The sequence below is a fragment of the Canis lupus genome, chromosome 16, assembly GCF_003254725.2.
Source record: "Canis lupus dingo isolate Sandy chromosome 16, ASM325472v2, whole genome shotgun sequence".
Classification (NCBI taxonomy): domain Eukaryota; kingdom Metazoa; phylum Chordata; class Mammalia; order Carnivora; family Canidae; genus Canis; species Canis lupus.
In genome coordinates this window covers 36,818,861-36,833,556 of record NC_064258.1, presented here as the reverse complement: position 1 = coordinate 36,833,556, position 14,696 = coordinate 36,818,861, and positions in this window count along the sequence as shown.

Below are 14,696 nucleotides of genomic sequence, written 5' to 3'. Positions count from 1 at the left end.
ATACATTAAAAAGGATGAAATAAAAATAAATATAAATAAGAATTCTATTGATTTCTCCCCTCAATATCGGACACATCTCTACCTGCACCCCACAATGCCCATAATACAAGGTGCCTTGAGGAAATAGGCCATAGAAAAGGTAAAAGTTGACACTTGGGAGAGAAGATGAAACACTGGTAAATGCCAGCCTCCACTGTGGTGAGTCCTGCCCGGCACCACAAGCTGGGCCCAGCCAGCAGGAAGTCCTAGACCCTCAAAGGGCCTGCATCAGAGACTCAAAAACTCTCAGAAAAAAGTAAATGCCCTTTAAGACCATCTGAGCTATAGTTCTCAGTTTACCAATGAGAATAATTTACGCTTTAGAATCTTGCCTATCTACTTCTAAATCCAATTAACATATCTACATTTTATGGCTATACCCAAATGAATCTATGAAAAGCAAATATAAAGAATTTTTTTAATTTTTAAATAATCTCTAACCCAACATGGGGCTTGAACTTATAACCTCAAGAGTAAGAGTCACAGGTTCTACCTACTGAGCCAGCCGGGCACCTTGCAGATGTAAAGAAATCATGTGTTTCATTTCCTGTCCACATTGTCTTCTACTGCTTCACTGGACTGCCAACTCTCCTGTTTGCCGTGATCCAGAATAGGAGGTTTCTCCTAATCAATGCCTCTGCAGTTCCTATGCAGGCTCTGAGCCGGAGCTGGGCAGTTTCTTCAGAAAATATCTGAAATATTTTTGAAGAGCTTCACAGACCCCTTGTTATCTAACAAATAGGCCAAACATATGACTTGCAGGCATGTTTTCATTTTCTGTTCCATCAAAGAAAAATAAAAAACAGACTTTTCCGAAATGCTTATGTCTTATTAGGATATTTTTAAAGTAAATGGCTTTAGTCATAAATGTTAGAGGCAATCTGCCTAAAACAGAGGTATATCTAAGTGGCTAGATTTAATAAATCCAATTTACAAACTGAACTCATTGACCATAATTGTTTGCAACAGTTGGCTCTAAACACAGAGATTAGCATAATTGTGATTACAGCTCCTATTAGCATTTATAAATATAATTAGAGCCAAGTATTGGGCCGTGTTGGAAAGATGCCACTGAGGGACGCCTGGGTGGCTCAGCGGTTGAGCGTCTGCCTTTGGTTCAGGGTGAGATCCCAGAGGTCTGGGATCCAGTCCCACGTCGAGCTTCCTGCATGGAGCCTGCTTCTCCCTCTGCCTATGTCTCTGCCTCTCTCTCTGCATCTCTCATGAATAAATAAATAAAATCTTTTTAAAAAGAAAGAAAGGAAAGACACCACTGAAATTTCTCTTGTGAAGACATGAGAAGCACATATTCCTCCACCAGGAGGCAGCATCATGATTAAGGGATGGATTGGTTCTGTGACCTTTAACCTCTCAGTGTCTCATCATTCCCCCCCACACCCCGCCCCAAATCAGCATTCAATCTGCATGGTAAAGAGTATGTGTTGAGGAATTCCATTCAAGATGGAGTTAAAAGGACAGATTTTGCTTGCTGCTTGAAAGAAACAGACACACAAACAAAAAGCAAAATATAGGGATCCCTGGGTGGCGCAGCGGTTTGGCGCCTGCCTTTAGCCCAGGGCGCGATCCTGGAGACCCGGGATTGAATCCCACGTCTGGCTCCTGGTGCATGGAGCCTGCTTCTCCCTCCTCCTGTGTCTCTGCCTCTCTCTCTCTCTCTGACTATCATAAATAAATAAAAAATTTAAAAAAAAAAAGAAAGCAAAATATATCTATTATACAACAGTCTTCAAAACACTAGCTATCAGGCAATGGAGGCCAGTGATCTCTGAAAGACAGGAAATGAATTTGGAGAGCTCTACTCTTGCCCCAACTTACTACCTTGAGAGAGTCTCCAAGCTGTGGTGTAGGAAGGGGGAACCCAGGCAGAGCTAGTGGATTTCCCAAGGTGAGGAGATGCTGGTGAGCCTGCAGCTAGAACGTACAGACAGACCGCCAGACCAGAGACAGTGGCACTGAGAGAGGATACTGGCAGTTCGGAGGAGGTCCCCCTGAGCGTCCAGCAGAATTCTCATCCTTACACATAGTCGAACATAGTACCCAGTGCTGGAAAAAGAATCTGATCGGATCAGGTGAAAGTACCTGGTTCTCACAGGGCCAAGGACCCAGCTTGTTCCTACAGTCAGCCTGGAAAACGATCAGACGTTTTAGGAGCATGAGCAGAATACTCATGAAGGTTGTGCCTCAGGAGCAGGAAATATTTAGACCCAGACCAAACACTGACCCAGATCCACCTCATAAATCAGAAAATAGATCTGAAGAGCTCAAACTATTTCCTTTTTTTTTTTTAATAAAGATTTTATTTATTTATTCATGAGAGACACAAAGAGAGAGACAGAGACACAGGCAGAGGGAGAAACAGGCTCCATGCAGGGAGCCCAATGTGGGACTTGATTTGGGACCTCGGGATCACACCCTGAGCCAAAGGCAAACAACCGCTGAGTCACCCAGGCGTCCCGAGCTCAAACTATTTCCAAGTAATTTAATGGCATCCCAGGGCAAAGCTCAAGAATGGCTATAGGAAAACAAAATATCTCACATCCAAAGAAGGTAATAACACATGGGAAAAAAAAAAAAAAAGCACATGGCTGGCATTTTCAAAGTATAAGGAAAATGTAACCCATAATGGGAAGAATAATCAGTCAATCAAAACTGACTCAGAACTGATATAAATATTAGGATATTAGCTATTAGACAAGAATATTAAAACAGTGGTTATAACTGTATTTCATATATTAAGAAAATTAAGGATAGACATAAAGAATGTTTTCAGTAAAGCACACCCAAATTAAACTTCTACAGATGGAAACTGTAACATCTGAAATGGAAAAGTAACTGATGGGATTAATAGTAGATTAGAGTTTGCATAAGAAGACATTTGTAAACTTGAGGGGTGCCTGGGTGACTCAGTGAGATACGCATCCAACTCTTGGTCTCAGCTCAGGTCTTGATCTCAGGATCATGAATTCAAGCCCCACATTGAGTCCACACTGAGTGTGGAGCCTACTATAAAGAAAGAAAGAAACAAAGGAAGGAGGGAAGGAGGAAGGAAAGAAGAGAGGCAGGGAGGAAGGCAGGGATGGAGGGAGGAAGGTAGGGAGGGAGGAAGGAGATATTTGTAAACTTACATGGCAATAGTAACTATGCAAAATAAAACCCAAAGAGAAAAAATTCTGAAAAAAATGAAGAATATCAGGTGGCCTAATATATGTGTAATTGGAGTTGCTAAAAGAGAGAAGAGGGAAAGAGAGATGATGGAACAAATATTTGAAGAAATAAGGCCAAAAATATTCCTGATTTAATTAAAATTATAAACTCACAGATCCAAGAAGCTCAACCAACCCCCAAGCAAAACAAACATAAAGAAAACTACATCAAGACCTATCATAAGCAAATTGCTAAAGAAACCAGTGATAAATGGAATTTTTTAAAACATCCAGAGACAGGGATAAGATGTTACATAAAGAGACACAAAGATAGGGGTGAGAGCAGATTTTTCATCAGAAACAACATAGGCAAGGAGATATCTTTAAAATACTGAAAGACAAAACTGTCAAACTAGAAGTTTACATTAGACAAGAATATCTTTCAAAAACAAAGGTGAAATAAAGATGTTTTTAGACAGACAAAAACTGAAAGAATTTACCAGCAAACCCACACTATAGGAAATTTTAAAGAAAGTCTTTTGGGCAGAAGGACAATAATACCACATGAAAATATAGATCTACATAAATGAATAAAAAACACCAGAAATGGTAAATATATGATTTTTTTCCAGTTAAACCCCTTTATATGATAATTGATTGTTTAAACAAAAATTGTAACAATGTATTGTGGGGCTTTTGATATAGGTAAAATATATGATGACAATAGCATAACAACCAGAAGGAGGAGATGAAAATAATCTATTCTATGGTTCTTACATGCATGAAGTGGTAGATAATCAGTTGACAATAGTGATAAGTTAGAGCTGTACTACCTTATACACTGTACACACTATATTTTAGCAGCCATTAAAATAACAAAACAGAGATTTATAGCTAAGAAGCCAACAAAGGAAGGTGGATGGAAGTACACACGCACAAAAAAAAAAAAAAAAAAGTTAATCCAAAAGATGGCCAAAAGTAAGACAAAGTGAATGAAGAACACATGGAACAGATAAAAACAAGTAGCAAGATAAGAAACTAAACTTAACCATATCAATAATCACATTAAGTGTAAATTATCTAAACATCTCTGATTAAAAGACAGAGATTGTCACATTGAATAAAAAAATCAAGTTGCAAATGTATGCTCTCCATAAGAAATGTGCTGTAAGTATAAAGACACAGGGCAGCCCGGGTGGCTCAGCAGTTTAGCGCTGCCCTTGGCCCAGGGTATGATCCTAGAGACCTGGGATTGAGTCCCATGTTGGGCTCCCTGGTGGAGCCTGCTTCTCCCTCTGCCTGTCTCTCTCTCTCTCTCTCTCTCTCTCTCTCTGTGTGTGTCTCTCATGAATGGGTAAATAAAATCTTTTAAAAAATTAAAGAATTGGGATCCCTGGGTGGCGCAGCGGTTTGGCGCCTGCCTTTGGCCCAGGGCGTGATCCTGGAGACCCGGGATCGAATCCCACATCGGGCTCCCGGTGCATGGAGCCTGCTTCTCCCTCTGCCTGTGTCTCTGCCTCTCTCTCTTTCTCTCTGTGTGACTATCATAAATAAATAAAAATTAAAAAAAAAAAAAAATTAAAGAATTAAAAAAATAAAGACACGGTCAAAAGTGAAATGGTAGGAGATGACACTATGCTAACACAAACGAAATCGGGCGTGGTAATATAAATAACAGAAGCATATAATAATAGAACTTCAAACTACACAAAGCAAAAATTGACAGAACTACAAAGAGCAATAAATAAACCCAAAATCATAGTCCAAAGTGTCAATAACTATCTCTCAATAATTGGTAGGGCAAGTAGAAAGAAAACTGGCAAGCATGTAGATTAAAAAGTCACTATTAACCAACTTGATATAATTGACATTTATAAATGTGATAGTGTGTGAACAAATAGCACAATGAAGAAGTCGTCTTTCCTTATTTTTTTTTAAAGAGTTTATGAGGACATTTATAAATGTCCACCTAACAATAGCAAGATCCACATTATTTTTAAGTGAACACAGATCATTTACCAAAATAGACCATATACCAGACTATAAAACAAATTATAATACATTTTTATGTCTAAGTTATGCAAAGTATATTCTCTAATCACAGTGGAATTAAAGTAAAAATAACTTGAGGAAATAATCTCTGGAAAACCACAAACTTTTCCCTAATGGAAACTAAATAATACACTAACAAATACTAAATGGATTTAAGAAGAAATTAAAAAGATATTAGAAAATATTTTCAGTGAAGTGAAATGAACATATCAGAATTTGTAAAATGCTCTTAAAGCAGTTCTTAGGGGAAATTTATAGTATGAAATACTATATATTTAATCAGTTACCTCAAATTCTACCTTAAGAAAGTAGAAAAATGAAAACCAATGAAAATTTATGAGTGTTTGAGCTTGCTTAACACGCATTTTTTATGATCGTTGCTTTAAAGTCCTTTTCAGTAAATTCCAATATTGTATCATCTTATCCTTGGTATCTGTTGATTGTTGATTCCCATTTGAGTGGTTTTTGTAGTTCTTTAATTGTCAAGTAATTTTGCTTTGTGTCCTGGACATTCTGAGTATTATGCCATGAGACAATTTTATTGTCTTACTGACAAATCTGCTAATTTGACAGTACTTAGAATTATGCGTTCCTCCCCAACCTACCTGCTGATTTCTTTTTCAGAGTTCTCAAACAGTTGTTCTTGCATTCTGTCCAGGTTTTATAGTTGAGTTCAGTGGAAAATAAAGGGAGATGTGTGATAATTTCATTGGATCCAAGGACGTCTAAGATAGGTCCCAAGATTCCTGCTCCTCGTATAGATGCCCTTCATAATCCCCTTTTCTTGGGTGTGAGTAGGGTTCATAAATATGATGGGATATCACTCCCATGATTATTGACTTAATTTTTTAAATTTTCATATAGTCCCATAGTTCTTTGTATTTCTCTCTTTTTTTAACGTAAACCCCAGGCCCATTGTGGGACTTAAACTCACAACCTCAAGATCAAGGGTCACGTGCTCTACCAACTGAGCAACCAAGCTCCCAGATTGTGTTATTTTATATAGCAGTGGGATTTTGCAGATGTAATAAGGTTCCTAATCAGTTGACTTTGGATTAATGAAAAGAGATGATTAGATCAGGATGTTCATTCAATTAGATGAGCCCTTAAAAGCAGTCAGAGAGGTTCACAGCCAGATAGGCTCTCTAGCTAACCTTGAAGATGCAGCTAAAATGCAGCAGAATTCTGCAAAGCTGTGAGGAAATGAATTCTGCCAAGAGCATATGAACTAAAAGGAAGTCCTCAAGCCTCAGATGAGACCACATCCCAGCTGCCACTTTAATTGCAAAATAAATCTTGTGAGATCCTGAGCAGAGGATTCTGTTGAGCTCTGCCTGGACTTCTGACTTAGAGGAAACTGAAACTGTGACACAGTAGGTAATGTTGTTTTGAGCCTCTGAGTTTGTGATAATTTGTTAACACTGGAAAAGTCTAGGGGCACCTGAGTGACTCAGATGCTTGAGCGTCTGTCTTTGGCTCAGGGTGTGATCCTGGGATCCTGGGATCAAGTCCCGCATCAGACTCCCCACAGGGAGCCTGTTTCTCCTTCTGTTTCTCTCTCTCTCTCTCTCTGTGTCTCTCATGAATAAATAAATAAAATCTTTTAAAGAAAAAATCTAATATACTTTCTCTTACCCGCAACAGTGTTGGAAACAAAGTGCAGGCACTCTATGAGCAAATGTTATTCCAAAAGTGTTGATTATTTCTCAATATGTTTTTTAGAAAACAAAGTTCTTTGTTGATTTGTCTTCCTCTGACTTCCCAATATAGTACTGGAGAAATATCTCAACATTTCAGATCTATTCCATAATCAACTTTCTAGCAGCATTCTATGTAGCAATTCATCTATGTGTGATCATAAGCAGCTTTGTTACTTTCATTTCCTTCACTCTTGGCTCATCAAGCTCATTGAGTTTTAGGAAGAAAAGTTAATCTTATTAAATTATTGTGTTAATTATTACCACATGAATCACCCAACAGGGACAAATAGCAAACCTGGTATAATTAGTAAACTAGAAATAACCATTTGTAGCCATCCATGAAATGTGCCAAGTTCAAGTCACCATGAACTGACAGGCTTTCCCTCTCCTCACCGAAATTTAACAGTTGTTAAAAAAAAAAAAAAAAAAAAAAAAAGCATGATCTCCTGGTAAGAGATGAAAGTAGTTGTATCCAGCTAAACCACGTATGGGGACTTGGGACACAGAAACAAGACAGCATATCTTTTGGGATACTCCTTGAGAAAAAAAAAAATTTAATCGAATATTTGGGAAACACGAAATACAAACAGGCCCCTTTTAGAGATTTACAACACTTAGTAAAGATAATCCACCTGTTTGACTTGGTTTATGCCACAATTTCCCCAATTTATCAGCTATGTGTCCTGTCCAGATTTTATGGTTGAGTTCAGTGAGAAGCAAACAGAGATGTGTGCTTAATTCACGTGGTAGGTAGAATTATTTCTTTGACTCAGTTTTTAATCCCTAGAAACCTCAAATGTTTTTGCATGGAAAGTATTTTTGGGAAATGTGGATCTACAGATTTAAATCGATTGTGTTTTTATTTATCCTGTCCCCTCCTTCTGATGATATTCCACTCTAGGCCAAGTGTTGGATAACACGAATTGGTGAGAAAAATTCCTAGCATAACTACCCTCAAATAGAAATTGCTGCCCCGACCTCACTTCAAGCTGGTGTACAGCACTAATACTCTTGAGATAAAATGCATCCTCTGTAACTCAAAACTTTCAGGCATCACTGATCAGTCACGGCTTATCACACCAAAGCATTCAACAGACATTTGCTAGGACCCGACATTGTGCTAGGCTTGGTGCGTTACTAGCATGCCAGCAGGACCCTGGCTTTGCAAGTTCAAAGAAAGTGTGGCCCTAACCCATGGGACCCCCAGAAGCTCCAAGGGAAGAGGATGAGAAGCCAGGCTGGAAATTGACATTCAGCCTCAATACAGAGAACCTCAAACAAGGCGATAGGATGAGAGCTGCCCTGACCACGCAAGCAGGGCCTTGGATGGGACTCCGGGTAGAGAACTCACCCCAAAACAAATTTATAGCAGACATTAGGTTAAACCAACCCCTGAAGGAAATTTCTTCAAATTAAAAGGGGGGAGGGGTGGAGAGTAGGAAAAAAGGGAATGTAAGGAATGGAAAGAACAAATTACTTTTCATTTTACATTGATTCTAAGATGCGCATTTTTTTCATATTTTAACAACTCTAAACTCTGAAATTGGAATATATCTTCTGATCCAAAGCATCTTACAATGCTGTCCTCCAGGCATCAACACGACCCAGTTGTCACTACCTACATGTGCCAACTTGTTCATAGCTGTTGCTGTTGTCATCACTTCAATGGGATTATATGCATTGTTGGTACTACATGTGCTGGGTTTAATTGCCGTGTAAAATGTCTTCAGAAAGATTACACCATGATTCAATACTGAAAGGAAAACTTACGTGTATTCAAAAAGGCAAGAGGACAAAGCAGTGGGGCAGAAATTTGTTATTTGCAAAGTGAATATTCATAAGAGGAGAAATGCTTGCAATTCCATTATTTCTTGCAAAACAAACCAAGCGCTTACACATGCTACCCACCCACCCCCACCTCTCCCCCCTGTGGCCTGACTGAGCAGCATCACCTGGGAGACTGTTGGAAATACCGAATCTCAGGCTCTACCTTAAACCTACCAAATCTGGATCTGCATTTTAGCAAAATCCCCAGGTGACTGCCCGTGAAAGTTGGAGAGCATTGCGTCCAAGGACATACTGTGAAGCTCAGTTTCACTGAATTACTGAGATACACGCAAAAGAATGCTCATCAGAAGCCAAGCAGCGCAGCTGAAGGTGGGGAGATTGTCAAGTCCTTCGGATCAATGAAAGAAATTTCAACACAAGGAGAGGCATGTGTGACCATTTCATTCACAGGCAGGGCTGTCATTAAGGCACCATGTCACAGCCTCATTGGCAGGTTTTTTTCTCTCTTTGTGGTACATAGGAGAGTGGGATGACTTCAAATGGGGGGGCATTTTAGGTTCTATTAAATGTGGCAAGTAATGCTTCTCCAGGGGCATGTAAGAAATTACAATAAAGGCATTTCCTTCGGTGAGGGGGACCTGGCAGGCCCCAGAACAAGGATAATGGAAATAGAAACCCAAGAGAGAAATCTGAACCTGGCAGGGGAAGTGAGAGACTGAGGTCTGAGCGGTGTTGCTGGGTGTGAGCCATCCCACCTGCGCGCTCCCGTGGCTGTGCCTTCCAGGCTGTGTACGATCCTCCAACTAATGACAAAATGACATTTGACTCCTTATCCTGTCAAGTAATATTTATATCCATTATTTTGTGCTTTTTCTTTCATGACTCTTATTATATGTTAGCCCCTTATCATCTCCTTGAGTCTGACAGCAATCCCTGGGGAGCGGCCGCATGAGCTGGAAGTGTGAAGTTTGGGTGACATTGTCTTTTCTGGGGTAGAGACAAGGAAAATGAGTCCAACATTGCCCCATTGGTATATAGCAGAATTGGGATTCGAACCTCAGGCTTCTGACTATACTTTGGAAGTTCTAACAGGAAAGCAGGTATTGGGGCACCTGGGTGGCTCAGTGGTTGAGGGTTGAGCATCTGCCTTCTGCCCAGGGCATGATCCCGGGGTCCTGGGATCAAGTCCCGCATCAGGCTCCCTGCGGGGAGCCTGTTTCTCCCTCTGCCTTGTCTCTGCCTCTCTTTCTGTGTCTCTCATGAATAAAATAAAATCTTTAAAAAAAAAAAAAAGGAAAGCAGATATTGCTGGCATTTTGTGCAAGAAAAAACAGGCTCTGGAAGTTCAAGTGATTCTCCCACACATGAAACTGTCAGGCTTGGGAGCTATAACCCCGTTATCCTGGCGTCTAACTGAACTGCTATTTCTTCTAATCCTGACTCCTTGGCACGATCTCCTTAGTGATTAATGATTTGAAGAGCTTTTTGTTATGGCTATTAAGTAAATAGCTTAATAATTATGTTAACTTGGGCAGCCCTGGTGGCTCAGCGGTTTAGCACTCCCTTTAGCCCAGGGTGTGATCCTGGAGACCCAGGATCGAGTCCCACGTCAGGCTCCCTGCATGGCGCCTGCTTCTCCCTCTGCCTGTGTCTCTGCCTCTCTCTCTCTCTCTATGTCTCTCATGCATAAATAAATAAAATCTTAAAAAAAGTAATTATTATGTTAACTTCACTAAAGGGCATAGGGATTATTTGAAAATACTGAAGGTAGTCACCAGGGAGGTGTATCACTCACGTGTATCTTTGAGAGCACATAATGCAAAGAGTGTGGCTGGGGCATAGCCCACACCTGCCACACCTTCGATCACCTGCAGCTTCCACGCCAAAGCCCTGTCACCTCCCACCTGATCCCAGAAAGCGACCGAACAGGGCAGGGGTACTAGAGCCAGGCCGTTCCTGCCCAGTGTAGGAATCCTCTGCTGGTCTGTCTTTGTGCTGGGACTGCCCAGCAGCCTGGCCAAGACCCGCAGAGAGGCGACGCACACTAAGGGTCCCACCCACTCCTCTCATAGTGTCAGACCTGCCTTAAGGTGTGGAGGTCGTCTCCGTCTGCTCCTGCCTCCTGCCTCACACATCCCTCCTCCACACATCTCCCTCCAACAATTCTCTTGTATGTGTACTTCCGCTTTGGCACCTGGATAAGGACACTGCATCTTAAAAGGAAACTTCATAAACGAGTATGGTTGTGTGCTACCCACAGTAGTGAAGACCATTTTATCTGTATTCCTCAATTTACTTTTCAATTCTTCTGATTTTTTTTCTCTACTTTATTGAGAAATCTTTTTTTTTCTCCCCACATTTTTTTCTTTGAAACCATTGGTAGACAGTGATTGTAAAAGCCTATGGAAAATAAAGGTGTAGAGAGATAATAAAAGAAAAAAGGGAATAAAATTCTGTGACTCCAGAACGCAGGGTTATTCTAGTATTTTTTAAATTGTTAATTTTGAAATCATTATAGATGTTCACGGAGTTGGAAGACATAATACAGAGAGATATTGTGCATCTTTTACCAAACTTCTGCTGGTGATAACATCTTCCAAACCTATCATACAGTATCACAACCAGGATACTGACATTTATACAGTCAGGACATAGAACATTTCTACCTCAAGGACCTCTGTGGCCCTTTCACAGCCACACCTCCGACCCACCTGCTCCCACCTCAAAAATGTTAATGGACTCATGAAATTATGGAGTTTTCGAGGATTGTTTTTTTTTTTCCACTCAGCATTTCTCTAGAGATCCACCTACATTGTTATGTATATCACCGTTTTGTTCCTTTTTACTGGTGAGTAGTATTCCGTGGCACACACACAGCATCATTTGCTTAACCATTCATGCATTGAAAGACATCTGGGTAGATCCAGTTTTCTGCAATCACAAACAAAGCTTACTATAAACATTTATCTACAATCTTTTATGAACATAAGTCTTTATTTATCTGAGATAAATGTCCCGAAGCACAATTGCTCAGTCATATGGTAGCCGCATGGCAAGCTTTTTAAGGAACTGCCAAACTGTTATCCAAAATGGATGTACCATTTTACATTACATTATACATTACATTCCATTTACATTTTACAAAATGTAGATTTTGTCAGTGAACAAGTGACCCAGTTTCTCTACATCTTTACAAGCATTGGGCATTGTCAGGATTCCAGGTTTGGCCATTCTAATAGAGTAATGGTATTTCACGGTTGTTCTCATCTGCATTTCCCTGATGATATAAGATATGGAGCATTTTTTTTTCAGGTGCTTATTTGTCATCTATTGATCTCTCTTTTTTTAAGATTTATTTATTTGAGATAGAGCACAGAGGGGGAGGGAGAGAGAGTCTGAAGCAGCCCCCATGCTGAGAACAGAGCCAACATTGGGCTCCAGCAGGACCCCCAAATCATGACCTGAGCCAAAACGAGAATCAGATGCTAAATCGACTGTGCCACCCAGGCACCCTCCTATCTGTGCATCTTCTAAAGTCTCTGGACCATTTTTTAATCTGGTTGTTTGTTTGCTTTTCCTCTGTTGAGTTTTGAGAGTTTGAAAATATATTTTAGATGCCACTTTTTCGCCATAGGTATGATTTGCAAATATTTTCTCCTGGACGGCAGCTTGTCTTTTCACCTTCTTAACATTTTGCTGAAGTTCAGTTTGTCAGTATATCCCTTTATGGGTCATACTTTCTTTGTCATGTCTAAGAATTAGACCGTACTTAGACCTAGGTCCTAAGCATTTTCTCATATTTTTCTCTAAAGCCTTCGCAATTTTACATTTTACATTAGGCCTATGATCCCTCTTAAGTTAATGTGTTTGTATGGAGTGTGAGACTGAACATTGAGGTTATTTATTTTTCAGCCCATGGAGATCCAATTGCTCTGGCACCATCTTTTCAAAAAGCTGTCTACTCCCTGTTGAATATGCGCTTTTTGTCAGAAATCAGTGGGCATATTCATGTGTGTCTGTTCCTGCCTTCTCTCTCCTGCTGCCTGCTGATCTCTGTGTCTGTCTCTCTGCCATTACTACAGTTTTGATTATTGTTGCTATAAAGTGTGACTCAAATTTGGGTAGGTGGTTTCCTTCTACTTTATCCTTTTTCGAAGTTGTTTTAGATAGTTTTGTTCCTTTGCCTTTCCATGTAAATTTTAGAATAAAATTTAGTTGTCACCCACAAAAGTTTTATCTTGCTATGACTTTGTTTGCAACTGTGTTGAACCTGTAAACCAATTTGGAGGTATTCACATGTTTATGGTATTTCTCCTTCCAATCTATGAACCTAGTATATCTCTCCATTTATTTATACCTTCTTTGCATTTTTTTAAGTAGGCTCCACACCCAGTGTGGAGCCCAACACGAGACTTGAACTTACTACCCTGAGATCAAGAGTTGCATGCTCAACCAACTGAGCCACCCAGGCACCCCTACCTTCTTTGCCTTTTTATTAGCACTTGTCTTTAGCATACAAGTCTTATACATGTTTTGCTAGATTTCTGCCTATTTTCCTGTCCTTTTTTTTTTTTTTAGCTAATGATAATAGTATTGTGTTTTTAATGTCAGTGTCCACCTGTTCATTGTTAGTATGCAGAAATACAATTGCTTTGTGTATTGTGAACTTATATTGGTAAACTTGCCACACTCACTCATTAGTTTTAGGAGTATTTCGTAGATTTGGAGGGATAGTCTATGCTAGACTTTCTAGCACTATGTTGAGTAAGATACATGAAAACCAACATTCTTGCTTTGTTGTTTCTTTCCTCCTGATTTTCCAAATTTTATCATTTCTTTCATGTTTGGAAAACTTCCTTTAGCCGTTCTTTGAAGGGTAAGTCTTCATTTATCTTTCAAAAATCAGAGCAGAGCCATGGCCATTTCTTTACATATTGTTGTAGCTCCTTTCCGACTGGAATGGCACAGCTGAATAGTTGGAGGGAATGTTTGTCAAGTCCTCTTCCACCTTGTGGGCCTCCCCAAATTACAGGCATTGAGGGCCTCAATGTAAGGCTTCTGTTTCTTCACAGAGATATTCCATACCCCTAACACTTCTTCCCTTCCCACATTTGCTAAGCTGGAAAGTTTCTTGCAACTCCCTGAACACCTATCTTGGAATTGAAGAGAGAGACTACTACAGAATCTCGGCTCAGGTCATCCCACTGCCCACATGTCCTGGGTGCTGTGCCTGGCAGCAAACAGACTCTCATCCTCTCAGCAGTAGGATGAAAAGTGGTTTCCTAAAGATGTCAGGTCCTAATCTCTGGAGCCCACAAAAGTTACTTATATGGCAAGGCTTTGCAGATGTAGTTAAGGATCTTGAAATGGAGAGATTACCCTGGATTATGTGGGTGGATCCCAAATACAAATATACATTTCCCTATTAGAGAGAGGCCGGAGGAGATCCTGCACGCGAGGAGAAAAAGGTGTTGTGACCATGAGGCAGAGACTGTGGAGATGTGGCCACAGGCCACCAAATGCCACAGAATGGAGGACAACCCTGCCAGACTTCAGACTTCCTGCTTTCAGACCGTAAGAGAATAAACCTCTGTGAGAATTTGTTGTGCCAGCTACAGGGAACTAATAAACTCTTCTTTGACTTGTCTGTGCAGAAGCTAGTTGTCAAGTTTGTAATATAAATTGAGCCGTTGTCAGCTGACCAAGTAACAGTGAGGGGAGGCAGTCATGATGTCTCTCACCAAAAATGTTTTCCACACACTCTACTTCTAGAGTGCTCTGTAGAAGTAGAGAAGCATAGGAAGCTACACATTCTGTGGCACCTTATCCTGAAAGCTAAGTAGTGTTTTGTTCTCATCTTTACAGAGGGGTTAGTGGTGGCTCAGAGTTCAGTCCCTCGAGTACCAGAAGTGACAAAGCCCGTGATAGATTTGCCCTGATATTTAGACCCCAA